The 27,074-nt window shown below is 38.2% G+C and overlaps 1 long non-coding RNA gene across 2 annotated transcripts in view; it reads left to right on the top strand.

Moving 5' to 3' along the window:
• LOC135578390 (uncharacterized) overlaps positions 1 to 27,074 on the top strand; it is a 68,107-nt gene that overhangs the window by 6,556 nt on the left and 34,477 nt on the right. For both annotated transcript variants that reach the window (XR_010469898.1, XR_010469899.1), the window contains exon 2: positions 758 to 833. This is a non-coding gene — a long non-coding RNA (uncharacterized LOC135578390). The remainder of the gene's footprint in view (positions 1 to 757; positions 834 to 27,074) is intronic.

Here is a 27,074-nt window from a genome sequence, read left to right as displayed (position 1 = left end):
AAACAGATTGACAGCCACCATTTCTGCCGACACTCTGGGAACTGAACAAGTGGCCTCTAGAACTAAACCCAGAAATTTCTACAAGATGAGCTCATGCTCCCCAGGTAGAATTCTTATGAATGCACATTCTCTGAGCATCAGAGCTCACTAAAGAGGTGTATGACACACTTACCAACAAGATACCAGAAGGAAAAATTGTGAAAGGGAATGATGACTAATAACATTTTCTTTTACCTTGCCATATTTCGGGGACTAAACTGGTGCTGTGTTGGAGGTGCATAAGTGTTTTCTCTACATAGAGGAGATGAAGAACAGGTCTAGTGTCATAAAAGAACAAGTAATTAATCGGCTCAGAGTGTTTTATGTAAGCATTAAAGTTTTAAGTGCTTCGTATTTGTAGGGCTTGTTATTCCTGGATATTCCTTCCAAACCTGTTGAGAGACATGAAGCAAATTTCTGGAAAGCTTCCCTAGATTTTCTTAATGTAGAGTAAACCTCGTTGTGTGTCTGCTTGGCTTCAGTATCCCAAAGATCCTGTACTGTAGCAACATGAAAGGTGACTGGATTCCAACAACCTCTCATGTTTGTTTAAGGTTTGGGACTAACACACCCATCTGACTTGACTTAGTTTTTATTCATCACTTCCCTACACGTTACACCCACCTCTTGCATTACACTCCCTGTATAGGCCAATATTGCTTTCAAAATGGACATTTTTTAAGACAAATAGAATGTGTTTTTATTTTCTCTTCTCCAGTGACACTGGTCAGACATGGGCTGACGTGCCTGAATCTCTTGGGGCCAGAGAGCTGTGCAAGAAAACCCCAAAATGAGTAAGTCTAAGCCCACCCAAATAGTGAGGACTGATATTTATCTGCTGCTGGTTGAGGTGAAGCAAAAGCCCATTCCCCAAAATGAATTACAGATGTATTTGTTGGGATAGGATTATAAAAAAAAAAGACAGAACTGAGACTATATCTCCAAAATGAAGGCTACAGACATGGATACCAACCTCAGAAGCAAGAAAAGGGTTCAGATTGGGTATTAGGAAAAAGCTCTTCACAGAGAGGGTTGTGAAGCAGTGGAACAGGCTGCCCAGGCCAGTGGTGGAGTCACCATCCCTGGAGGTGTTTAAAAGGCATTTAGACAAGGTTCTTAAGGACATGGTTTAGTACTAGAGTTAGGTTATGGTTGGACTCGATGATCTTGAGGGTCTCTTCCAACCTCAATGATTCTATGCTTCTAAAAAGGACTGTGTTTTCCATATGAAATTAAATAGTCAGTGCCTGAAAATGTGAGGGCCTTGATTCCATTGCCTGAGCAGAGGTGTCTGTAATGCTCTACTGTACTTCACTTGGCCTTCAGCATCTATTTTCAATCCCTCCATCTGCCTGTGTACTATGACCACATCCGTACTCCCTGCTGGGATGAAACGTAGATGTACGCTATTCTACCTTCCCTCATTTCTGTGAAAGGGAAATGAGGACACACAAGTCGTAAAACGTGGTCTGTGGACCAGGGTTTTAGATCACACCTTGGAATGTGTCAGTCTCGAATTTTAGGCATGATCTGGATGACCAGCTTAGTAAGTTCCAGAAGAAAGGCTTGTTATTTAACTTTCAAAGGTTAATAAATATATTTATAGGGGTTGCTTTTGGTTTTATGTTTATACATTATGATTAAGTGTTTTATTATATGATCACAGGCTTTCCTTCCTTGCTCACAGGATTTCTGACTCATTCTGGCAGCAGGATTGATTTAGATACAGAATTGGTTAGTGAAGATTACTGTTAGTAAAACCCTAACATTGTTTGAGTCTTTATTTTGCAGAAACTAAAAAATATACAGAGTTTGAAACACAGAAAGAAAAGAGAAACTAATTTAATGTTGCAACTAACAAGAAACTAGATTTTGCCCCTGTTTATGCCCAGAATTCTGATATGTTGATATGCAAGTGACTTAAAGCTTTTTTTTTTTTTTTTCCAAAGCTGGAGTCTTGATAAAGACTTGAGATTTACTTTGCAGAAACACCACGAATTCCTAGCAGTTGTCAAAATCAGGGAGAGATGTTCTTGAAGCAATGCTGAACAATGGCAAAGCTTCTGAAAAATCAAGCTGCAAGAATCAGACCTGTGTTGTTAAGTACAAATACCTCAACTAGAGAGTGTAGTTGTATCAGAATCTCTCTGCAGTCAAAGAAGAGAGGCACAGACCTCCAAATCAACCCGGCTTAGTCTGTAGAGAGTCATGTGTCCTTCAACTTACCTTTGAAAAGCCTACCAGATTTCTAATTTAGGTAAATCAGTTCAGAGTGGATTAATTCAGGTCATAGTGCTTCAATCCAGCCACCATATTCAATGGAAACTAGAGTCTCCTGTTTCCTTTTGCCTTAGTTCCTCACTATGTAATGCTGTATCTTCATGTGCCACAGAAACTATAAAGGTATTATCTTTAAGATTTCTTAAACTGTTTTAATAATGTATATGTTATGTGATAAATTCCAGCTTTAGAACAGATTTGTAGTGGTGTATTGTGAAAGAAGCACAGGACAATGTGTTGCACACAAAGAAAATAATGGAAAGCTGGTGACTTAGTCTTTGTCAGTCTCACATTTATGAGGTTGATACGTATAATGAAAAACTCTTTTAAAGTAGCTCACACGCATGCATGTCTCATACATACCCTGGCACATGAGTACACAGAGAACAATTACAATTACACAGAGAACCTTACAATCTAATGTCTAAATTGTCTCGTTTCTATTATTAAGGAACATATCTGTACCTATTTCCCTTTAACTCTAGATTGCAGCCGAGAGCTGTGTCACACCATGAGGAATTCCTTATTCAGTGATCCATATATTGCCCTTTTAGCTAATTTGGAAAGTCTCATCAGTCTCAAAATTAGTACCAATAATAACACTATCCTAAAGTGTTTTCTCCCACGTATCAGCATATACACACCTTTCCTTGGGAGAGTATTTGGCTGTCTATTTCTGCTTGCACAATATCTCTGAAGGAAGGTTTACTTTTTTCTTGATGGTGGCATTATCTTTTGACTGTTGTCATGCAGAAAGGATGTCTGTTAAAGGTAAAATGTTTCTGTAGAGCTGAAAGAGAGTGATGGTTCTCACCCTGGAAAAAGTCCCACTAAAATAACCTTCAGGAGGTCACTGTCTAATGGTTTACTCAGCATTTTAAACAGAATCCTTTTAACGAGCAAGCAAGCTCCAGTAAATTCAGCTGCTGCCTCTTGGTTGTAAGTTTATGCTAAACCAAACTCCCACATGCACACATGGGAATTCCTGGGGACTGCCTCATGCAGGGGTTCAGACACTGTTTTGGGAGATAAAGTTCCTGAAGCCATAGTCTCTGGTACAATCGAGCCTTTTTACTTCAGTTAGCTGGTACAGAATAGCTGAGTCTTGGCTGTACTAATACATCCAAGAATAGCTTGCAGAGAATGGGAGGAGTGTAAAGCTGGCAAAAATGCCTTTTATGCCAGTCATCCTCTATTGCTGTATCAGCAATGGACATGTACGCAGAAATACTGAACCACTTGCTCGTGGCTATATCTTGTTGAACCTCTGTTATTCTACAGCAAATGAGAGATGTTATAGCAGGCCTGGGATTCATGGATGTGCTAGTACAGTTCCAGGAATAAGTAATAAGATCTGCCATTCTTTTTGGTGACATCATCCTACTTGAATCTGGTGGCATATGCAGAATATATAGCTATTTGAGGAAATTAGGATCCTAAATTTTAGTATTAGGGATTCGACATGTCAGCTGGACAATCTTGGTCACGTCATTTCAACTCCTCAGTGCCTCATTCTTCCTCCTTGGGGTAAACACACGTTTCCTCCTTTCTTGTGAGAGGGTATGGACAGTATTGGCCAGACTAGAAACAAGAAGTGGAAGTGCTCTGATTGTCCTGTCAACAGGAATGGGGTGACCCTGGCTGCCAGGCAGAATAATTGCATTTCTCAAGCACTTCTTGAGAACTTGTAAACTCATTGCTGTCATCCTCATAAAACTCAGTCCCTTTCTCAGCACACCCAGCAGCCCATGAAAGATCACCTTTGGCTGCTTAGATGGTCCTGCTTTCCCACCTCTGTGGTGGCATAAAGTTGTTTTCCCTCATTTAATTATCTCAGATTGGCAAGAACTGCTGGTGCAAGTAACCAAGGCCTTATTCAAAGCCTGATGAATTCACACTGGTTGTGAAGGTCGGAGTTAATAAAGCAGTGCCAAACAACATCTCTGTGCACTCAAAAAGAATTGCCTGTGCTCTTAGAAAAGGCACTAGTGTGATTTTAGTCCAGGTCAACAGGCACTTTCCAAAACAATTGGTGGCCCTGGTTCAGAAGGTGACAAGACCCTGGGGCCGTTTCTAGTCAGTAGTTTGCATGCAGCCTCAGGGCTTTAGAACTGAAGACACTGCCATGGTGTCATGGTCATGTTGTGGTTTGCGCTGCTCAGTACACCAATGTAGGTATTTGGGGGGGGCGAAACAGAAAAAAAGTAAATAAAAACCAAACCCAAAACCAAGATAAAAATGTCTCATGCTTTGTTATTAAAAGCTTGCAGATTAGCTAAACTCTCTTTTGATTTAGTGAGAAAGGACTTTGCAAATTTCATTGAATAATAGTTAAAATCAGGAGCCCAGCTTGCAATAATTGTGGTTTTATCTTTTGAGTTTCTGTTCCTTTTGAGGATGGCCTTTAACAGAACCAGTAAAAAATTATTCTTGCTAAGACATTTTCCGGGCAGGAAATGTGGGTTTTATCTAAATTGACAGCCTTTTCATAGAAAATATCATCAATGATGAACCCTTTCAATTTTCCGATGGGATTTAATTGACTTCTCATCTATTTAAATTCAACCAGGGATTTAAACACTCTTCTGGAGAGTGAGATTTCTCTAGGATGGAGATTATGCTCCTGTCATGCATTTTTACAGCTACCCAACAAGTCTCTGATGAAAGATTCTCAACCACAACACAATGCACACAACAAGTACAAAGAGCTGATTGCATTTCTCTGTAATGAGTTCCAAGGAGACAGAAAATTTAAACATGAATTATCCAAAGAATAAGATTTAGACCCATACTAAAATTCCAATTTAGGACCCTTTTGCCTGTACCTCTTAAGGTGGAATACTTCTCATCCCCAAGCAGGCATGTTTTAACTAACTTAGCTCAGGTACTTTAGTGACAATGAAGACTTTGCCGAACTTAGACATCTACATTTTAAATGTTTGTCTTCAGCTCCTTTTAAATATGTCAAATTAAGTTTATATTTTTAATTAGACAGTCTTAATACTAAAGACTCGGGGCTGATCACACACAAACATTACCAGCATATTCCAAGACAGATTTCCATGAACAGCTTGTATTGGTGCATTTCTTTTTCTTTGTAGCTGTGATTTACATTCTATTTCCCACTACCTCGACCAGAGACTGAATATATTGTATGTTCCACTACGTTTTGTAAAGGTTAGGAGATGAGGGTAGTCTTAGCATGCAATCCAGGTGTCACTTTAGGTGTTCTTAGCTTGCAGCTTCTCCAGTTTGATCCTTGATGCAGCAATCAAGATGGTGACATTCACAGTAAAGCATTGAAATTCTCTTTCAGATTAATAGTTTGTTTAATTTACTCTGGTTTAAAGCATCTACGTGCAGACAGGGTTTTACAGTATCCCACCCATGTTGGCATGTTCTTCCCATAGCAGTTAAATAGCTGTAAATGAAGCCAGGTTTTCTTTAAACATCATCTATAATTATTTTGTATGAGTTCTCTGTTGCCTGAAAGATCCTCTCTCATCCTTCCATTATTTTTTTACACCCTCTCCTCTTTTCCTCACGTATTGTGTGTAATGGATGAAGCCCAGACCAGAACAGGAAGCCTCTTTTGCATGTCTACAGCAAGGCTCAGCCTAACCCCCACCAGACTGCAAGCGGTTGGATCCCCCACATTGGTGGCTTAATCGTGTTATGAAGGGAAGGCTCTATATTGCTCTGACATACAATACAAAGGAACGTTGGCACATCAGGAAGTGGAAAGGCAGTTTTGGCACCAAACTTGGTAAAAGCATGTCACATTGCTGTCTGCAGCTCAGCCTCATGCCCAGACAGTGAAGACCTGAAATCATATCTGTATTTGTCTGGCTAGAGCCTGAGGTATGCAGTGTATTTAATGTGGATGAAGTTAGAGGCACGGATAACACGCATCAACTCTGCTGATTCCAAACAAGGAATCTCCAGCTTACAACAATTTAGTAGAAATTAGGTTAAAACTTTTGAACTAGATGATCAGAATTTTAGAAATGAAAAGCTGTCTGTATTAAAAAATTGCCATCCCCCTGTACTCAAACATTTCTTGTTCCTTTGTGATCACTGAAACGGTCTTGAGAAGTGGGCTGACAGCATCATTTCTGACAAAAAGAACATTTTATAAGTGTTTGTGAGCCTAAAGATAGGACCCTGGGATGGCTCTATCAATGCCTGTGCATATGAATGTCTCTGAAAATTTTGGAGAGTTAGGAATGAAGGCAGTCTTTTTTTCAAATTCCAGGTAAAACTGCGTTGTGTTTAAACACTCATTGGCAGAATTGTTGAGTGGTAGTTATGTGCTTATCTATGTGTTTTTGTCCATATGTATGAGTCTTTCTGCATGACAAATGTTATACCATTCTCAACCCAAAGAATCCCAAACTTTTCATACTGCTGTCAGCATTCAGAATCTCTATTTGACTAACAGACATCTTTATTACCTACATTTAGCTGAGAAAAATATTAGTGAGGTAGTAAAAATGAGTGACAAGCTGCTAACCACTCACCATGGCCTGGAAGACTGTTGGTGGTTTATGGATGACAAGCTAGTTTTCCTCAATCTAAGCTATAATTATCCATACAAAAACGAGCTTTCAAAGCTAAAGAATGGACTTTCTTTCACTTTGACTTAAAAAAGTTTGGTGAGAAATAATACTTCACAGTAAAATTTCTACTGGAATAAACTTTTTTTTTAAATTATTTCTAAGCATGTAATTTTTTTATTTTTAATAAGCAACCTTTATAAGGGGCAAATGTTTATAATTCAAGTAAAAAGTTCCTTTTCACTTCAAGATGTTGACTAGGAGGGGAAATTTTAAAATTTCCCACCATGAATTTTTGATGAGAAGCCATTGCTTTTTCAGCTGACAAGTCAAAGACTGGACCCTTATTCTGATGAAGCTATTTCATTTTTAGTGGGATGATCTTACATTAAGTCACCACACTGTCAGGATCCAGAAATTGCATGAATTAGCAAGTGGACAGAATGTGCCGCTGCAGCACTCTTAGCTGACCCTGACCACATGCTATACACATGGATATAGGTAACAACAGTCTTCTTAGTTCCTTTAGTATTTATCTACCTGTTCAAGGAATCTTGATCTTACTTGATATCTTGAAACTCATATCTTACTTGGATGTTTGGATAAGTCATGAAATCTTTGTAAGGCAGAGCTGAGTGTAGCATTATGTGTTTTGAAGAGAAGAGCAACCATAGACATAGTGGTGAAAGATTCAGAGTTAGTGGGGACAGGATTTATGTGATTGTCTTGAATTTGATGCTTTTGAATATATCACCTCTGAACTGATGTTTAAAAAGTCCTACTAAAGCTTCTGTGAAAGACAGGTGGAAGACAGCAGGGGGACAACATAGATTTCTTTTTATTTCTCTCTCAACACAGCAAACTGTCCATTAGAAACTAAGTTCCTCTGAGCCAAGCAGCCACAGTTCTGTGAAGATTTCCTTCCCCTCAGAACTGCTCCATCCACAGGAGCAGCATGGCGATGAAAACTACCCCTGCCTGAAGGGCAGAAACAAGCAGAGTTTATAACCCATCATAAATAAAGCCCTGTTCATTTTGCTGGCTTACATGTGTTTTTCATCTCAGAAGGCTCATCAAATGGCACATTTCATGGTGTAGTTTCTCAGTCCAAGGGAAACCACGTTTAATGTTGTGTGTTAAATAAAGTACTTCTCTGACTCAGATTTCTCTTTCTTTCCAGTCCATGCCAGTTGGCGTGGGCTGGGTACTAGAACTCAGATGGGCAAAGCCTGTGCATGTTGTAATAACAACTTTTCTTAAGAGCTACTCTAAAGTTGTGAAGCTCCAAAATGAACTTTCTTCAAGAACCTATACTGTGAGGTTAATTTGCTTTAAATAAGAACAATCAAGGGTTTGTTTTGGTTTGTTTTTTTTTGGTTTTTTGTTTGTTTGTTTTTGTGTTTGTGGGTGTGTGTGTTGTTTTTGGTTTTGTTTTTGTTTTTTGTTTTTGTTTTTGTTATTGTTTTTGGTTTTGTTTTTCAGCTGCCCTTTGACCCTAATAAGAATGATAGAATAGCTTGGGTTGGAAGAGACCTGTAAAGATGATCTAGTTCAAACCCCTGCCATGAGCAAGGACATCTTCAATGAGACCAGGATGCTCAGAGCCCCGTCCAGCCTGAGCTTGAACGTTTTCAATGACGAGGCATCCAAAATTTCTCTGGGTAACAATTTCCATCGTCCAGTTCTAGATGAGTAGATGACTAGATTACTAACACACTCCAGTCACACAAACTGATCTTGACTTTAAACTGAGGAAAACATTATGCCATAAACAAGTAAGCTTTGAGTCCAAACTTTGTGTTTTTACCTCTGTGCATAGATCACAGTTATAACTGGTGAGAAAACAAAACAGAAAAAAACATTCATGGAACTCATAATTATATTTCTCTGAACATTTTAATTTCAATATTCTCAAACTTGTAAAGAAACAATATATAATGCCATTTTTTAAAGAAACCAACTCTGAATATTCTAAAAGTTGTTTTCTTGTCTCAACAAAAGTAACACCCAACAGTTAAACTTGTTCACTGAGATACTTACTGTCACAGAAGCTATCATTGTAAATAGGCAAAACAGATGAAAAAAATACCATTTTACCCCTTTAATGACTTAGAAAAATTCAAATCTTGGCCACTGTCACAGGTACTGTGAGCCTAAACCAGGAACTCAAGCCTAGCTTAATCTCTGTGAGGCCTTACCTCACCCTAAAATAATTTTTTGTCAGATTAAAAACCATATTGCTGGGACTAATTTAAAAGATCACCTGTAGTATTTCTCCCAGAAACACATCTAGATTTGTCACTCCAGTTCTATGAAATAAAAGAGAACACAAAGCACACAACTACACGTTTGGCACAGTACAAAAGCCATTGTATATTTTATTTATTTGCAGCTCACATACACACTTACCAACATGGACACACATACTCATACCTCTAATCAAGGGGAAAATAAGGCAGAAAATATGTTGGGTTTGGTACCATGAACCACTTGTTTGGAGTTACCAGTGAAGAAATGAGGGAAGTAGCCTCTAAACTTCAGTTAGGTCTGCAGTTTTAAATAGCTGTGGTTATTAAAGCTTAAACAGTTTTTAAATTTTAAATATCCATTCTCAGCAGTTAGTATGAAATTGTAAATTATTCACACTAGGACTCTTTCCTCCATGATGTTTGTACAACACTTTTCTAAAGGGGACTATACTCTTGCTTAAGGCCTTAAGGTCCAATTGCAATACAAATAATGAGTTATTATTTTAACAATGCTGTTTGGTTTTTTCCTGGGAAGATGCCATGAAGAATAGCCACGTGTGATAAATCCCTCTGCTGTCAATCCTGGGCTCTTCTGAGTGAGAAATGACAGCAAATAGTGTCCCATAAAGAAGTCAGTGGTTGGTTTCCCCAGCCAGCATAACCCCAGGATAACAAATAAAATAAGCATGGAGGTGTTATTGTATGAGTTCTCAAGGCCGGTGTGTGGCCATGGCCACCTCAGTAAGACTTTCCACTGAGTCTGACACCAGGGGTGTGTGTGGTTTCCTTGAATAATAGTGTGTTGGTGGGGCGAGGTGACTATTAACTAATCTTGGGTGTGTCTTCAAAGGAGTGACATGCAGGGAGAGAAGAACAGGAGCTGAGAGAAGAAGAGCAGAAAGGAAGGAGTTTCTGGAAGAGACAAGACTAAATTATCAGAATGTTCCCTTCTGGCCTCAAAAAGGCATCTCTCCGGGACAGGCAGAAGCACAAAGAAAGGCTATTTAAAGACATTTAGCTGATATTGTCACATCTCCTGGGATTTATTTGGTACTTCTCCCTTTATATCTTTGTGAAGTAGATAAAATGTTGGTCTATGGTGTGGTGATCTAACTGGAAACCCGTGACATTTGTTCTCATTCAGACAACATGGAGTGTTCTGAGAAGAACTGCTGGAAAAAGGAGAACAGCTTTCTCAAGGGAAAGCATAACTTAGAGAACCCATCTGTGTTTCTTTCCGTTAAAGGTATCTTCCTGAAAACATTTTCTGATGAAAAATTGAAACTCAAGCCTATATTTACTTTTCTAAGTTAAGCCAGTTAACATCATCCAGTTTCACTGAAAAATGTTGTGAGTTTGTGTGTTTGTGTTTATTTTATTTATTTGTGTGTTTATTTTATTTATTTTTTTGTTTATTTTTACCAAAATTTTAGGCTCACAGAAAAATTCAGATTGAAAATGATATCAGGAAGACATCTAGACAAAACTCTAGTTTTTCTGGCAACATTCAAGTATTTTATTTTTGTTTCAAATAGAGAAACTTATTTTTCATTATTTTTTTCCTTCTAGGGTACAAAGTAATTTTTAATCAAAGAAGTATTTAGCAGCTATTTTATAAGAAAAATATTTGTCTCTGAGTCCAGGTCATTCATGCATTTTCAGAAAAATATTGCATAATCAGTTGGCTCCAGGTCCGTTACTGAATGATTTCACAGATATTTTAATGCTGTTCACAGAGGTTAGGTCAAGTAGTATGTTATTGAAGATGCATACATTTAAATATTAACAAGTAGGAGTCAATACATACATGAGTGTTCAGATTTTTCTTTATAGTCAGTGGAGATCGATGCATGTCCAGATATTCGATTGCAATAATTGCAAGCATTGCCAGGCCTAACAAACAAACTCAGAAGCAGAGAGAGGTTCCCACCTCCATCAGTTTAGATCCAGCCGTTATAACCTATTAGTTAATTATTTAGCCTTCTTTGTTAGTATAAAGAAGCACTATCCTAGACTGGCCAGAAATGTGACAAGAGATTTATAATTTTATGGGTTTGGTTCTTTGGGTTGAACTGCAGCTATCTTTTTCCTTTTTTCTTGATAAAAAGAAGTCATTCACTTTAACATCATTGATGCAGTTACCCCCCATGTGTCCCTGTGAAGAAGGACTTGCTCAGTCCCCTCGCCAGGATGAACTTAATAGTATGACTGCTGTTTTCCCATTACTAGCTCAAATCTTGATTAACGCTGCCTTCACCTGGGATATCAGGTGAATTTTGTAGATATCATAGAAATGTACTAGACAAGGTGAATTCTATCTTAGAATGTTTATTTCTTCTCATGGCTCCAGGTAGGTCAGATTTTAATATTTACATTTGATGAGATGAACTCCTCTTATTATGCTTATGTACAACCATAGGTAAGTCCATGATGTTCACCTTCACTCCTTAGCATAGCAGCCGTGAGATAACAATTATCTTGAGTAAGAGTCTCGATTCCTCAAACACATAAAATGCTCTTCACTTCTACTATGTTATTCAACAAGAAGAGAAAAAGTTCACCAAAATTAAACTGCATGGTCTGTCATGAACAATCTTTTAAAAAAGTCTGAAACTGGCTGAATAGTAAGAAAACCCTCTGTTTGGAGGATGACACAACATATACCTTTAGCAAATATGCAGATGACATTAACTCTAGATGAGTGGTTGATACGCAGAATGGTTCAGCTTCATTTCACGCAGATCTTGAGAAACTTGAGGACTACACCTACAGAAGCGTCACGAAATTTAAAAAAGGATCAAAGTGTTGCTCTGAGACAGAATGCCCCAAAGAATCAACAAAAGCCTGAGACACTCAGTTTGGACATAAGGAGAAGCTTCTTCTTTAGGAGTGTAGTTTAGCACTGGAAAAGGTGACGTGGAGAATTTGTGGAATCTGCATTGTCAGAAAATTTTGAGACTTGACTAGACAAAATTAAAGCCTGACCTGATCTAGTACTAGTTGCCACTTGGTTGCTCAAAGGAATTGAAGAAGTTTGGTCTAGAGACCTCCAGCTGTACCTTCCAAACGGCATTTCTACAATTACATAATTTGTAAGACAAAGAAAAAATCAATTTAATTTTCAAAGAGTCATACAGAAGTTTTTCCTGTTTTTTTGGAAGAAATGAGAGAAACAATATCTCAGGTCCTCTCTGCTTATCTAATTTCCACAGATTCTTGTGAAAATCCCACCCACTGAGCCTGCAGTATTACGGTGAGATTTTCCATCTAATCCTAGCAAAGTATGTGCCTAAACCCCACCTATATCCAATGTCAATTGGATATACTATTTCTTTTGAAAACTCCAGCTGACATCCATGGCTACGTGTGTATATATATATATATATATATACATATAGTCTACTGTCAATCAACCGCTTACAAAATATTAACATGAAAAAGAAAACAAGCTTTATGGGATGACATATGGTTTCTTTAGTTCAAAAAAAATCTAGGACTTGGAGAATGAGGGTTTGAGAAGAAATGAGGGAGAACAGACTCCCTAGGAAAATTTTACCTGTATTCTGCAGAGAAGAGAATTAAAAAAAAAATATCACTGAGCTATAAATCAGTGGTCTTTGCCTTACTTGACGGAAGAGTTCAGTCACAAGAAAGGAAAGTCGGTGCTTCAGGAAATATTTAATCTTTCTTTCTCTCTCTCTTTTAAAAAATAGTCATTTTTCTCTCTTTTCTTCTCTCTTTCTCTTTCTTTCTCTTTCTCTTTCTCTTTCTCTTTCTCTTTCTCTTTCTCTTTCTCTTTCTCTTTCTCTTTCTCTTTCTCTTTCTCTTTCTCTTTCTCTTTCTTTTTCTATTTCTCTTTCTATTTCTCTTTCTCTCCCCATTTTATCTCTTTTTCTCTTGCTCTCTTTCATAAATCTTACATCACAAAGTCTGATGACCTGCCTGCAGCTGTCTTTCCTGAGAGTCAACAACAAGACGTATTTCAGGACCACTGTTATTTACATGACCATCAGTCATGCAAGAAGCCCAAGGAGCGCACAAGACCCTATTCATGAGATGGGGAGTCTAATGTTTGGAATAGCTAACCGCTGAGAAAGGGCAGGTGTCCCTTCAGCCCTCACACCTGGTGTGACCACGTCAGTAATTAATCATTGGAAGGTAAAGTGGAAGGCAATTAATTCCCTCCCAGCTCATCATTATTGCAACTGGAAATTTGTGATACAGGGTTGGATGCTGAAGAACACAATATGCCAGCTGTTTGGAAAATAAACATCAAAAACTGTGTGACATTTCTACAAACACATGTAAAAGCAGCAAAGGAACACATATCGCACTGAGAGGTGAGCTCCAGCAATGAATTTGTTTATTATAGCGCAGCCATTTTCCATGCAGGCCTGAGCATAGGGTCAGACTTCCCATAATAAACACTTCTTATCTCCAGCACTTGAAAATTCAGTTGCTAAAATACATACGACATGCTTGTAACATTAAAAAAAAAAAAAAAACAACAAACCAAACAAACAAACAAAGCACCACCACAACAACCACCACAAAACCACAACAACAACAAAAACCAAAACATACCACAAACAAACAAACAAAAACCCCACCATTAATACCATTTATCAGGAGGAGAGGGGTCTTGTTAGAATGAACAAAAAAAAAGTTAAAATGAATATACCTCTATGCCTTCATAATACTATGAATTCTTTCATTATAAGCTTTTCCATATGAAAAAAAATCCTTCATTTTGAACATAGATGTTGGGAATTCAGCAATGTATATGAGTGACATTTTCCTTGCCCAGAAGAGTTTTTAATGCCAGTAGACAAGACAAAAGAATGGTGTAAGAAAACAAACAAACAACAACAACCTTCGATTGCCCTTAAATAGATCTGGATTAAACCACAGAGGATTAAAGGTAGTCACATATTTCTTTGTTTCTTTGTTGTGAGAACACATTAATTTCTTGCAAATGTATTTTTATAGAAATGAAAAAGCAACAGAAAATCATCAATTGAAATTTCACAGGGATGTTTTCTAGGGGGGGAACCAGGGCAAATAATTTTTTGAAATGTAGATAGGGAAAGTGTTTTGTCTGAAGTATTTAGCAACAAAAACCACAGTTGCCTATAGGAGACACAGGTTCAAACTCTTCTTTAGCTGCATCAGGGAGAGAAAAGACCTGGATTTAGGTCATACCCCCACTCCAGTCATGAGATAATGTTCTGACCACCAAAACACATCCTTATGCTCTGTGGTTCCATTAATGTTGTGATTACTCCCACAACGTAGAAAACTTTTAACAGGAGCACCAGAATTAAAAAAAAAAAAAAAAAAAAAAAAAGAAGAAAAAAGAATAAAAAAAATAGAAAGGTCTTTTTTCAGTTCAGCAGTTGGAAAAATGACCTGGAAGACTGGAGAATCTTCTCTAGATTCATTCAGGCAAATCAAGGAGTTGAACCTAAGCTCCCATTCCTGGAAGTTTCCTCATCACTTGTATATTCTAGGATCCATGATCCTCTCTTTTTCTTTCTGTCTCCTTCTCTCTGTTTGTAATTTGTTTTTATATTTTCTTTGCTTGAAGTAGCTCATTTTTCTTCCAAACTGGTATGAAAATGTGTTCTCAGCTTGTCAATACCTTTTCCCACTACTTAGTACAATTAATATTAGACTATTAATAAATGTCAGATTTTCAAGATGGCAAGAGCATTCCTGGATCTGAAATTTTCCCTCCATTATTTCAGTTCTTATCTCAAAGTTGTCTGAGAGTAATGTAACGTGAACAGTGATTTTTATAAAAGTTTCTCTGAAGACACTCAGAAAATTTTCTCAGATAGTCTTCTTGTAGTCTATGAAAAAAAAAAAAAAGAGTAAAAGGGCAAAAGACTAGAAGCATAAAAGAGTAAAAGAAAGCTTACCATTCCATAAATAAACAGACATGAGTATAAAGCAAATTATGCTGTTGAAGAAGAAAGTTAGGATATGCAAGGAGGGAGAAAGCTGGCTAAATCATGGGCTTTTTATTTGTCTCAAACACTAATATCGCTCAGCAAGGGGAATTAAGACCAAATTTCTGTGGATGTACAAAAAGAACCCAGATGCCCAGTGAGATAAAGTCAGAAAAACCAAGGGAAAAAAAAAAGTAAGAGTTGACATGTCAAACCAACCGTCTCTCTATAGACAGTAATGAGTTTGTAGCTACAGAAGGAGCTGTAGCTGCCAATACACACATTGATTTTTATTAGAGCTTTTAACACTGTCTCATATGACGTTCTCAGAAATAAACTAGGCAAACATAGTATAGAATAAACTGCCATGGATTAGAGGCAAAAATTTCTGGAAAAGCTACTGACAAAAAAGGTACAAATGGTAACACATATTAAGTGGGTCCTGCAAGGGAAAATTCTAACAACAAATAATGAGCAGTGATGAATCTTCATCATCGTTAACGGTTCAGAGTGGAATAGAAAGTACATTAAGATTTACGAAACGTTGAGTAAGGACAGATCAACACAAAATTGTCATAATCTGGTAATTTATAGAGAAATAAATAAGTTATTATTCAGAGAGAACCAACAGAAGGTAGAATGGGGAGGTGGGGGTACGCATCTGTGCAAAAGAGGAGACCCTTGAAAAGTGATTACATGGCATTTCTGCAGAGTAGTTTCTGGGTGCTACAGTGGATCCTAATTAAGTGAAGAACCAATTTCATTTGCCTGTGGCAGAAATGACAAAGACCGTCTGAGAATGTACAAACAGGCTGGTAAACATGGAGGAACACTGCACTTGATTGCTTGAGGAATGTTCAGGGATATGAGGAGTTTCCATCATGGGTGATTCCTGACAGTGAGTCAGACAAATATCTATTTAGAATGATCTTGGAAGAGTAAATCCTGCCCTGTTTTTCCTTTTTGATCAGTCTTCTGTGATAGAAGTTGTGAAGATATCCTCATCATGTTGACGCAGGACACAAAGGATGAGTTTTCATGACTCCCAGCTCACGAACTTCTAATGCCTATCAGGAGTGCTTTCCCTAGGAGGACAGGAGATTCAAAGGAAAACATTGTGCTTTATATTCATGTGGGATCCTATGTCCAAGTAAAACACACAGCTTAAAGCTCATATGAATTTGTAGATATGGATAGTCTGGATCTGAAATCCATGGCTCAGACCCTCTCTAACTGAGACTTTTAATGTTGTGAAAAATCCAGCATTCCATCTGCTATATGCAAATCCCTCCTTATATTTTCCTTGTGAGTGCTCTTAAACCAGCTGAACTTCTTCCTGAAGAACGCTGTTTACACTTTGCCCAATACAGTTTCAACCTGATATGTTTCTCTCAACGTGGGACACTGAAGTGTGAAAGCAAACAAGCCAGCAGGTTTTATTAGATTACCTTTTATTAGAAGAAATCCACACAAACCAACAACGATACTTTTTACCGCAGCACCGTCCAAACAGACTGTGTTTCCTTGACAGCTAATGCTTGCTTCTGCTTATATGTCTTTCTCTCTGTCACTCAGCCTCTCAGTGCATGATCAGTTGACCCACTGCAGTTTATCCACTGTAGTTTATGCTGCCACCTGAAGGTTATCGTGAAATGTCTTGGCTGCCTACAACACTGTGAACTACAACTGCTTTACACATAAAAAATCTCATCGGCTGGTTTCTGAAGCATCCCAAATCTTCTTTCTATGGATCATGACAATGGGTGCTCCAGAGGAAGAAGGTTGGAGAGAGGATAACCATGTCTTAATGTGTCCTCCCTCACATTCTCTCCTTTCTCCCAGAACAAGAGAGATCTGGGCAGAAATCAAGTTACTCATTTCTAACAGGAGCGCAGCTGAGGGCAAGGTTGCAGTGCAGGGGTGTATATGATGCAAGCATAAAACATATGCCAGGCAATGCTTAATTCAAACACATCTAAATGCAGGATATATCTTATTTCAGTTTGGATGCAAAACACAACTCTGAAAGAAATGTGATACTGAAAAATGAAAAAAAAAACCCTCATCTAGAAAGGTTTAATTAAAGCTGTCTCAGATCACTCAAGATAAAAACACTGTAAGGTCTAGGGAAGAAGTTTCGGAAGGCAAGAGTGAGAAGAGAGTGTGACGGACCTAACCATGATTTTGAAAAAAGGGGTCAACTATTTTCAGGAATTACTATGTTTTGCAAGGCCTGGGTGGTACAAGATGTGCAAGAAACCCTTCCTGGGAGAACACAAATGAGGCAGCTGTTGACTACAACTAACAGTTTGACAAATGGACTCTTTGGAAAACTTTACATAGGGTGTTACAGAGAAACGTGACATGAAAACCCATGCCAAACTGATGTTCACTTTGTCTGTGCTTTTCTTCATCTCTGCACTCCAGCACTTGGGCTCCTCAGTCAGTGTAAGAACAAATCTATAATATAATATATCTATAGGTTATTTCTGGAGACAAACAAGGAATCAGTTCAGCTTTCAGTCATGCAGGTACTCCTTTCTAAACAAAGTCAAGGTCCTCACCCCTAAAAGAGAGAATAAGACCCATAAAAATGGAAAATCCCACTCCACAGACTTAGATTATGTGGCTTTAAAACAGACATTTATGAGGGATATAAAACTGTAGGCGTGTTTATGAAGGAATGCAACTACAAAGAGTTATAGAATATTGTCTGTGGACCTTAGACATATTTTCTTGAACATCCTCTCTTCTGTGGAACTGGTTGAAACAAGACAGAAGATCCATCAGCAACTAAGAGGGGTTTTTTGGTGAGAAAGTTGTCAAAACTGGAGTCCAGGCATGAGTCATTGGAAGATGAATCTCCATACTTTGTTTCCAGGCTTATTTATTTCAAAAGTACCGAAATGTGACAGAACCAGATTTTTTAATTTTTTTTTACTCCAGGGTGAGTAACAGAATGACTGAAACCAGATCGTAGAGTAGCAGGAGAGAATAATGTTGTAAGAACTTCCTAAAATGCAAATGCTGTTGTCTCCTAAAACTATTATGAAGAAGAAATTTACAGGAATAGATGATTCCAGGAAGCTTTACTGAACTCCAGTGTAGACAATACATCTTTGATATCCAAAGAGGTCTGTGGATTTGGCCCCATAGTTATCCAGCATCATCACTGGAGCAAGAAAAAGAGCAAAAACTCAGTCATATACTTTTGACCATTAATTTTTTTTTAATTTGGTTTCATTTGAGCTGTCCGATGGTTGGCATGTAGAAGATGCCTAAATTTCTGATTATGCAGAGCACTCTCCTAATAATTACGTTCTATATCTCTCTTTGCCCTTGCAAAGAAAAAACATCACCTGTAGTTGCCAGTGAGCATCAGAGCCAACATGTCATAGATTACTGAAATCGTATGCTCAAGAAGGCAGTAATTGTTATTAAAAGCAACTTTCAGCTAGTATCCTTCCAATTGCTGGATCTTTTTGTGAGATTGAGACCACCATCACTGCTCGAGAACATAAAACAGGGAAGGGGAGGGAAGTAAGAAAGAAAAAGAGGAAAATACTCCCTCAGTAGAGTAGGAGTTTACTGTGGATGTCGTCCTGGGAGTAGCACTCCAATGGAGGTCTTTTTTATAGCAAAGACAATCCTAATTGCTTCTTGTTAATTCTACGTTCTTACATTAATAATTTAAAAAAAAAAAAAAAAGAAAGAAAAAAAATAAGAGAATGGAAGAAAGGAGGACATAAAAAGAACAAGGAAAGGAATAATTAAAAAAAAAAAAATCCTTGTGGTGAAAAAGGAGGAAAAAAAAAATCTGGCGCTAACTCTAAGCAATTTGCACCTTGTGCCCAGATCATAACTCTCTGCCTCCACTGCTTCCACACCCCATGATTTATGTTTGACAGTCCCAAAGTGGTTTGGAAATGGCACAGCACCGAGACCTTGTGGTGAGGCTAACTGATGTTTGAAAAAACAAAAATGAGTTAATTTATGGGAGCGTTCCTTTGGGCTGGAATTCCAGACCAACACAGCTCTCCTCTAGTGGAAAAGTTTTGCACGCACATACACATAACACACAAAATCTCCTCTTCTTTTTCTAGTTTGATCTCTCTGTGACTCTTTCTCTCTTTATTCTCCCTGTTTTAATTTCTCATTTTTTCTTCAGAATCTCTACCCAGCTGAAAGAAAACCACATTATGTTATTTTGTATTTAAATTCAGCTAACAACAATATACTATTCTTGCATTTTTAAGTCTTCTTCACCCTGTCTCTTAACCTGCTTACTCTGATGCATTTTGTAGATTTCCTTGGACAACAGAAACACACAATGACTTAAAAAATTATAAACAGTGATTCCAATCAGCCAGCTTCAGACATTTTGAGGTTGCTGAATTTTCAGAAGATCAGGAAGATCATTTTACTTCTGATCTCCAAAGCTGGATCTTGGAAAACAAAAAATATAGAGGTTCTTCAAGTCATTATCTACACTGGAAAATTTTACATACTGTCTCGTGCTAGACAATTTAATGCAGGAATTTAAAGCGGCAAAAGAAGGAAATCAGGACAAGAAGGAGTCAACATTTTAGTAGTTGCTAACTGCCTGTCCTATACATTAAAGGAAACAAATCAGCTGAACCACTTTGATTTGAGGGACTGGATTAGAAGCAATGAATATTGACATAGCTCTGTTGACTGCAGTGGAGTTAAACAGGTTTGCACCAGTTCTGGATTTGGCCCTTGGCCACATAAGTGCCTGTGTCAGCTTTTCTCAGATACCACCTTGTCTGGGTCATGGTGATAAATAAGAGAATTGAAAAATGGAGAAATAAGGATCTTACTAAGTATATCATGTGCAGTGGTGCATTGTATGTTACTGCACACCAGAAGACATTGAGAGGAGGAAGAAGATTTAGTACAATAATAAATATAAATCCCTTATGCGTTTTCCAACTCTTACTTCTGTGATGGATGTTGTTTTGGCCAGAATCATGGTATCCATGGGTTATTATGAGCGTTCTACAACTCGCGATAGGCAGCAAGAAATCTTCCTACCTCTGTCAGATGTTCACAGCTCCTGTGGATTTAATGCAGGAAACAAGGGGAGGTGGAGGGAGGCAGATATGAAGCCACTGGATTATGCTTCTTTCTGCATACTTTCTGTATTTGTGACCCTGCCAGCTAGAATCATCTGGGTTCTCACATTTGCACCAGGAGAACTGAGATGTGGTAATATTTGACCACAGTAAAGGAGATAGTGCTCTCAAGACTCTCCTGGGGATCCTGGCACATGAACTAGTTAAATAAGCCACACAAACTGATTAACAGCTTATTTTTGGTGTTGCAGGTGCAAGTCAGATGTGAACAATGCGGGTGGGCCATAAAAATTGTCAGCTTTATCAATATCTGGTAGTTCATGCTTTGTCCCCTCCTTGACAATATCCTTTGCCCCAGGTGCCTGATTTCCTCTCCTGCTCTCTTGCCTCTATCCAGGAGGAGATTCACAGTTTGTTGTGCCACCTAAATTACCAAGAGACACACGTGCATTGATTACTCGTATGAGATCTATGCACATTGATTGAGCAAGTGAGAGTAAAAGGTGTGCTGACTCACTGCTCTAAAGACCAAACATAACCTGTAAAGTCTATTTGCAACCCAAGAACCATGTATTTTGTGGGCTTGGCAGAAATAGTGGGCATTGTCTAAATACCAAAAAGGTGTAAATATTGCTTTTGCAAGCAGTTCGCCAATTTTTTCCAAATTTAGAAATTTTTCACAATGAGGGTGGTAAAATACTGGAAGTATTCAAGGCCAGACTGGATGAGGCTCTGAGCAACCTGATCTGCATGAAGATGTCCCTGTTTATGGCAGGGGGATGGACTAGATGAGCTTTGAAGGTCTCTTCAACCTCAACTATTTTGTGATTCTATGATTTTGTGATTTTACCGTCCTGATTGGAGAACGAAATATGAGAGAGTGTATTTGGAGCTAAAGGGGAACGTATGAACCCACCAGGCAAAGATCTTAATAGCCAGTTTATTAGTTACCTTCTTTTTCTACTTTTCTGAGGACAAATGAGTGACAGCAGTTAAGGGACTTGACATAACATCTTTATCCAAGAAAGCTAGTAAATACTTCTGTATTCCTAACTCATTCCTTGTTGCCATCTCTCTCTCTGTTCCTGATCAGTTGTGTTAGTGATGTACATTTTTCAGGCAACTCACAGGGAGACCTGTCTTTGCCCCCACCATTCCTATTCCATGTTATATCTAAGAGCATTTAACAGATACACACAGCCACCTGGTCAGCAGTGCCAGCAAGCTCAGCTGCTCTGTCCACCTCTGTGGCACCTCACTTTGAGGTCTTCCACCAACCCTCCACCATGCCAGGGGAGCAAAGAGCCTGCTGGCTATGGATACCTTCATCTGAGAGTGAAACACTTCATAGCTATAACAAGCAGCCTTCCTGTGAGAACCACCCAGATGATCCTGCCTTACAGTTTCCCCTTCATCCCGACCTCCCTTGCTGACTATATCTGGCACCAGAGCTTGTGCTCCACCATGGCCCTTCCTCCTTCTCTCCTATCAAAGGGAGGATGTTAACTGAGGCCAGAGCTGGGTGTAAAGCCTCAGAGATAGCACCACTATCACCTCTCTCTCTGGGTGAGAAGAGGCGGTATCAGCCTGTTCAGAGATAACTAGCTCTGCAGTGAGTGACGTGGAGATAAATGTCTCTGCATTGGCTTGCTGATAACACCCCGCCTTGTCTCCAAAGGAGCACCCTGATCCATGAGCTGAAATACAGGCAGTGCTGTGATCCAGGAGAGCGATTGCCGTGGGCTACAGCGGTTATTTTTGAGCACATCTGAAATAGCTTCAGAACAAAAAGGGTTAATCCACTTTTGTCCAGTGGCAAGACTTAAGCCCTCACTTTTGCATCACCTAACGTGGGATGCAGAAATCAGTTTAGGTTGCCGGGCCTTTAGATTCTCAGTCATCAGGATGGATTATGTCAACCTGATCTTGGGAGACAGAGAATCCCACCGGATGAATGTGAACTCTGCCGTGACTCTGGCTCTTCGGGCCATCTGACTTTGTTCAGCTCACCAGCAAACACACAGTTTTACCATCCAGTCTGGCTTTCAGGATCCCAGACGATACACTGCTGTCTCTAAAAAGTTCTCCTAAAGATCTCATGTGCTTAGAGGTCTTACGATCTTCCGTTCAAATTTTCCATTTCTCATCCCATTAATTCAAATAATCCCCCTACGAATAACACTAAACTTCTCACCCTCTTTCATGTTCCACATTCCTCCTGGATTTTCAGGGTATTCTTTCTCTCAGTTTCTTGCTGTCACTCTGTGTTGCGTCTTTAGATTTTTCAGTCTTTCTGCACAATCTGAGAGCCACTGATCACCTCAGAATTCAATCAGATATAGTGCATGGGTATAAACCACATTCGGTCTTCATGTAGAGCATAGAACCGAAGGAGGTGAGTTTGGTGAACACAGGTGATTCACAGACTTTAAGGCCAAAATCAAAGTCCATTGCAAGTTTTTGATCATGGTATGATCTGATTAGAAACTAGTTAATTAGGAAGTAACTGTGAAATTTTGCAGCTCAGAGCAGACTGAAAAAAACCCTGTAGTAGTCTCAGAAAATCCCCAGAGAGCTGTCCCATGAAGAATTTTGCTCTGAGGCAGCTGCACAGATATTGGAACTCTTTTAGAAGGCACAGATTCCTCAATAATTCATGCAGCCATGCCACAAAAAAAAATAGTTAATTTATTTTTTCCATTTAATGAAGACTTGAACAGCAGCGCAAACTTCTGTTGGACCATATTTCCTCCAACTATTAGGATCCCCTACTGCTTTGCTCCCAAAATGTTTGTTTTGTGGACCACCACAATGGTCTGTATGAGTTACTGATGGTCTGTGTTCTTTAATGTGGGGAGTAACTGCTTTATAGTATACTACTAGTGAATTTATATATTATTTTAATATTATATTTTATTTTTTACCAAAAATAATATTATTAACTCCAAAAATGCCAAATTCAATGAAAAGACTTAATAATTATGAAGCTCTCATTTCTTATACTAACATAAAATATTAGTTTTAAGGAAAAATAAAAGAAAGTACTTTGTGTTCAAAATATTTTTTGAAGCTACAAAATCTTTTGGTTTAGTTAAAATCTACCTTTTAGACAGTAAAAAAAGAAATTGATACCAGTTTTAAGAAAAGGGAAAAATTAAAAAATGAACAGGCAAATTTTAGTAGAAAAGATATTAGAAAAAGGGAATTGGCTTTCGACACTCTAAGTGGTAATAAGACGTCAATATTGAAATTATTCACATCAGTTTTGCATTTTTTTACTAGGTCTGATTGCTCATTTGATATGATCAGACATCTTCCACACATTGTATAATCAACAAATGGTTTTTCTTTGATTAGTCTTCTACAATTAATGCATAGGGAGAGAAAAAGAGCTCTCAAGGGGAAAGATGATTCATTGCTCCTATAAGGCTCCTGCTCTGAATCATCCCAGTATAAGCTCAACGCATTTGTTGACAACAGGAAATCTCAGCAGCTGAGTCAGCTAAGGCAGGAATCGAAGCTTTGCTGTTGTGAGTACCCACTTCTTTCAAATTTTGGTCCACATTTATCCAATGTGAAATGCTTATGAAAAAAGGATATATACACACATATTTTTACTGCAAATATTAAGTGACAGATTTCCTCTATTCATTAAGATAAATATCTAAATTTGTCCCATATATCAATACCTTGATGTCAATGAATTTACCAGTGGAGTTGAGTTTTGGGGTGTGTATGCATGTACGTCTCCATTTAAACAAGGCATAAATATGTGTGTACGTGTGTGTCTTTCATTGCATAAATAGACACATGCACACATATACTGTGTTTGAAAGCTTAGGCAGAGCAGAAAGGTTGGCTTTCTAAGGCATTTTCTGTGTTTTCTGGCAGTCAGCTATACCCAGGTTAACCTGATCTTTACCACATATTTTCGGTCCAGGGAACGTGATTATAAAATTTCCCCATCCATGCAGCTCTTTAACCCAAACTCATGATACTGAAGGATGGATGGATTCCATTCTCAATGTGTATGTGTGTGATGAACCACCATAAGACATTTTTACTACTTCTTTTTTTTTTTTTTCTTTTTTTTTTTTTTCTTCCACAAGTGTATTAGCAGAAGAGTAACCATTGGCCAAAACAGCTGGATCCATCAGACCTGACTGGGATTGATCTCTTAGAGCCAAATACGAGAGAGACCCACCACAGTCTTACATTAAAACAAAGAAAAAGGAAAAAAAAGCTCAGGAAAACCCTCATTTTTAATGGTATTTTGTGGTACCCAAAACATAGCAATGTAAGTGCATAATTCTGAAAAATAAAATCAGTATTCACAGAACAAAATATACAAGTGGATTATTTAAACAGAGCTATACATTGCTCCCTCCAGGTTTAAAGGTCTGAGTGAAAACCGTAAAAAACAAAAACAGTCAAAGAACAATTTTCCCCCCAAGAACAGGGCTTCCTAATCTCTTTTCTAAGCAGACCTCACATGAGAAAATTGATAAAGTACTGCAGCTCCCTTTGGTCTTTGGATCCACCACAACGCTGGTGGAAATTATTATATGGATGTGTACGTCATGTCCTACCTATAAAACGCCTGTCCCACCAGCACAGCCTGGATGCACACAAGTGTCCTGGAACTCAAACAGAGCAACATTTGATGTTCAGTGAAATTACTACGTGAAATATGAGTCACTTCAGCTACCACAGAGACATGTCCTTGCATCATGTAATTAAATAAATACAAAATTTCTTTGCTTTTCGTTTTTGCTTTGAGGAATAAATGCAAGATGGAGCCTGGAAGAGCTGTGAACCAGATTTGCAATGAACTCTATGCCCTCCAATTTATTTGGAGTATGTTTGTTTTTTTCTTTTGAATATGGAAGGAATAGTAATTCCACCTAAAATAATCAGCAGTTGCATTGCCATTTACAACAACACTTAACAATGTCTCAGTAGAAGAAAAGCCTTAATGAAATCTCATCTTCACTGTGCTTACTGCTGGGTCATCCATCGGGGAGGAGTCAATGCGTATTCTGATCTTAATGTCCTAAACAAGCATAACTAGACTTTTAGCTGAGTTATATACAGAGATCATCTCATTTTTTTTTTTCTCTGAGTTGTTCAGCCATACTACATGCACCACATAACTTTCTGAGTTCTTCCTGATGTTATCTACTTTTTGACAAAACAACACCAAAATTGAAAGTGACCAATTATAGCAAATAATATGTTAACAGGGTTCATACATGGGTATCCACTCCCTGTTATTACTTCAGCATTTTAAATCTGTTGAAATGTTACACTGATCAATCCAGAAAACTGAAGCTATGCTGTGTATTTAAATAGATTTTTTTTTCCACAGTAATTCTTAGAACTGACTGGGAAATTGCATCCAAATATTTTTCCTCCTAAAAGGCAAAAATCCCTCAAAAGGAATTCTCTACTTTTACTTTGGAGAGATCTTGAGAATGGAAAGTGAGTTCTTAAAACTTTTAAAAAATTTCTGGACAAATATTTTGACATTTGAAATTAAAGATGTCCAAAGGCAGCAGCCCTGGTTCTCATGAAATTCCCTTCGCCATTCCCACAGAAGATCAAGGAGAACACATGGGGGAAATTGCCCTTTTTTAATATTTATTTTTAAACATCTCCTCTGGGTCTCTTCCTAAAGAGTTTTTTGGTCTAAGCTGTTATGTCTTCACATATGTTCTTATTGAAATAAGTTGCTTCAAGATTATTTTGGCCAGATTTGGGGACATGTAAAAAAATCTCAGGAATAACCACATGATGGCTGAACCATCTGTCTCACCTCTTTAATAATTATTTTTCAAAAGTGTGATAAAGTTTTCTAGATGAAGTTGTGGGGTTTTTTTCCTAACTTTAAACTTCAGGAGTGTAAATGTTCCCAGAGAAACCAGCTACTCCATAATCTTCCATTGTAAAAGCAGAAGATTTGGCTTTAGAGAACAATTAATGAGCTCTCAGCTTCATTAGCTGATCCCAAATCCTCAAAGGACCAGAGGATGAGTGGAGTGATTACTTCAGATGTACAAAACTCCACCTTGTATCTCTACCTTTATACAGATGTCTCCCAACCAAACAGTATCTGATATCTCACTCTGAGCTGTCATGGATTACATATATAGATCTTCCAGAAAAACAAAACAAAACAAAACAAAAATATTAAATTAAAGCAAACCAAGAAACATACCACAAGAATAACATCTTGAATCACTGTCTTGAACCACTGTAGCATCCTACCATTGCTTTTCAAACTTGGACTCGGTTTCCACTTTACATTGAATTTTGCTTTGGAATTTGGTGTTTCACTTCCTTCCTTCCTTCCCTCCTTCCCTCCTTCCTTCCTTCCTTCCTCTCTCTCTTTCTCTCTCTCTTTCTCTTTCCCTCTCTCTTTCTCTTTCCTTCTCTCTTTCTTTTTCTCTTTTTCTCTCTTTCTCTTTTTTCTTTCCTCTTTCTCTCTCTCTCTCTCTTTCTCTTTCTCTTTCTCTTTCTTTCTTTTTCTCTTTCTTTCTCTTTCCCTCTCTCTCTTTCTCTCTCTCTCTTTCTCTCTCCCTTCCTTCCTTCCTTCCTTCCTCTCTCTCTCTCTTTCTCTCTTTCTCTCTCTCTTAAAAAAAAAATTGTTCTGAGTGTAAATGCACATATCAACAGAGAATTACTGTAAGGAATACCAAAAAATATTCTCAGTGGGAAGGCAACTACCTGTAGAACACGTCAGGAGTGTCACCAGCATATGGCCTATCTCTCTTTGACTTCCTAGCCCAGATCACCATTTTGAAGCATCTTGATATAGATCCAGTGTTTTGAATTTGAGCCTTGCAGTGCACTTGTGCTGTTGATTCAGCTGCAGTGGGTATCCGGTCATTTGGGCTGAGAAAT

Source organism: Columba livia, chromosome 2 (genome assembly GCF_036013475.1).
Source record: "Columba livia isolate bColLiv1 breed racing homer chromosome 2, bColLiv1.pat.W.v2, whole genome shotgun sequence".
NCBI classification, from domain to species: Eukaryota; Metazoa; Chordata; class Aves; order Columbiformes; family Columbidae; genus Columba; species Columba livia.
The sequence above is the reverse complement of the archived record's forward strand: the minus strand, read 5'-3'. Positions and strand labels throughout refer to the sequence as shown.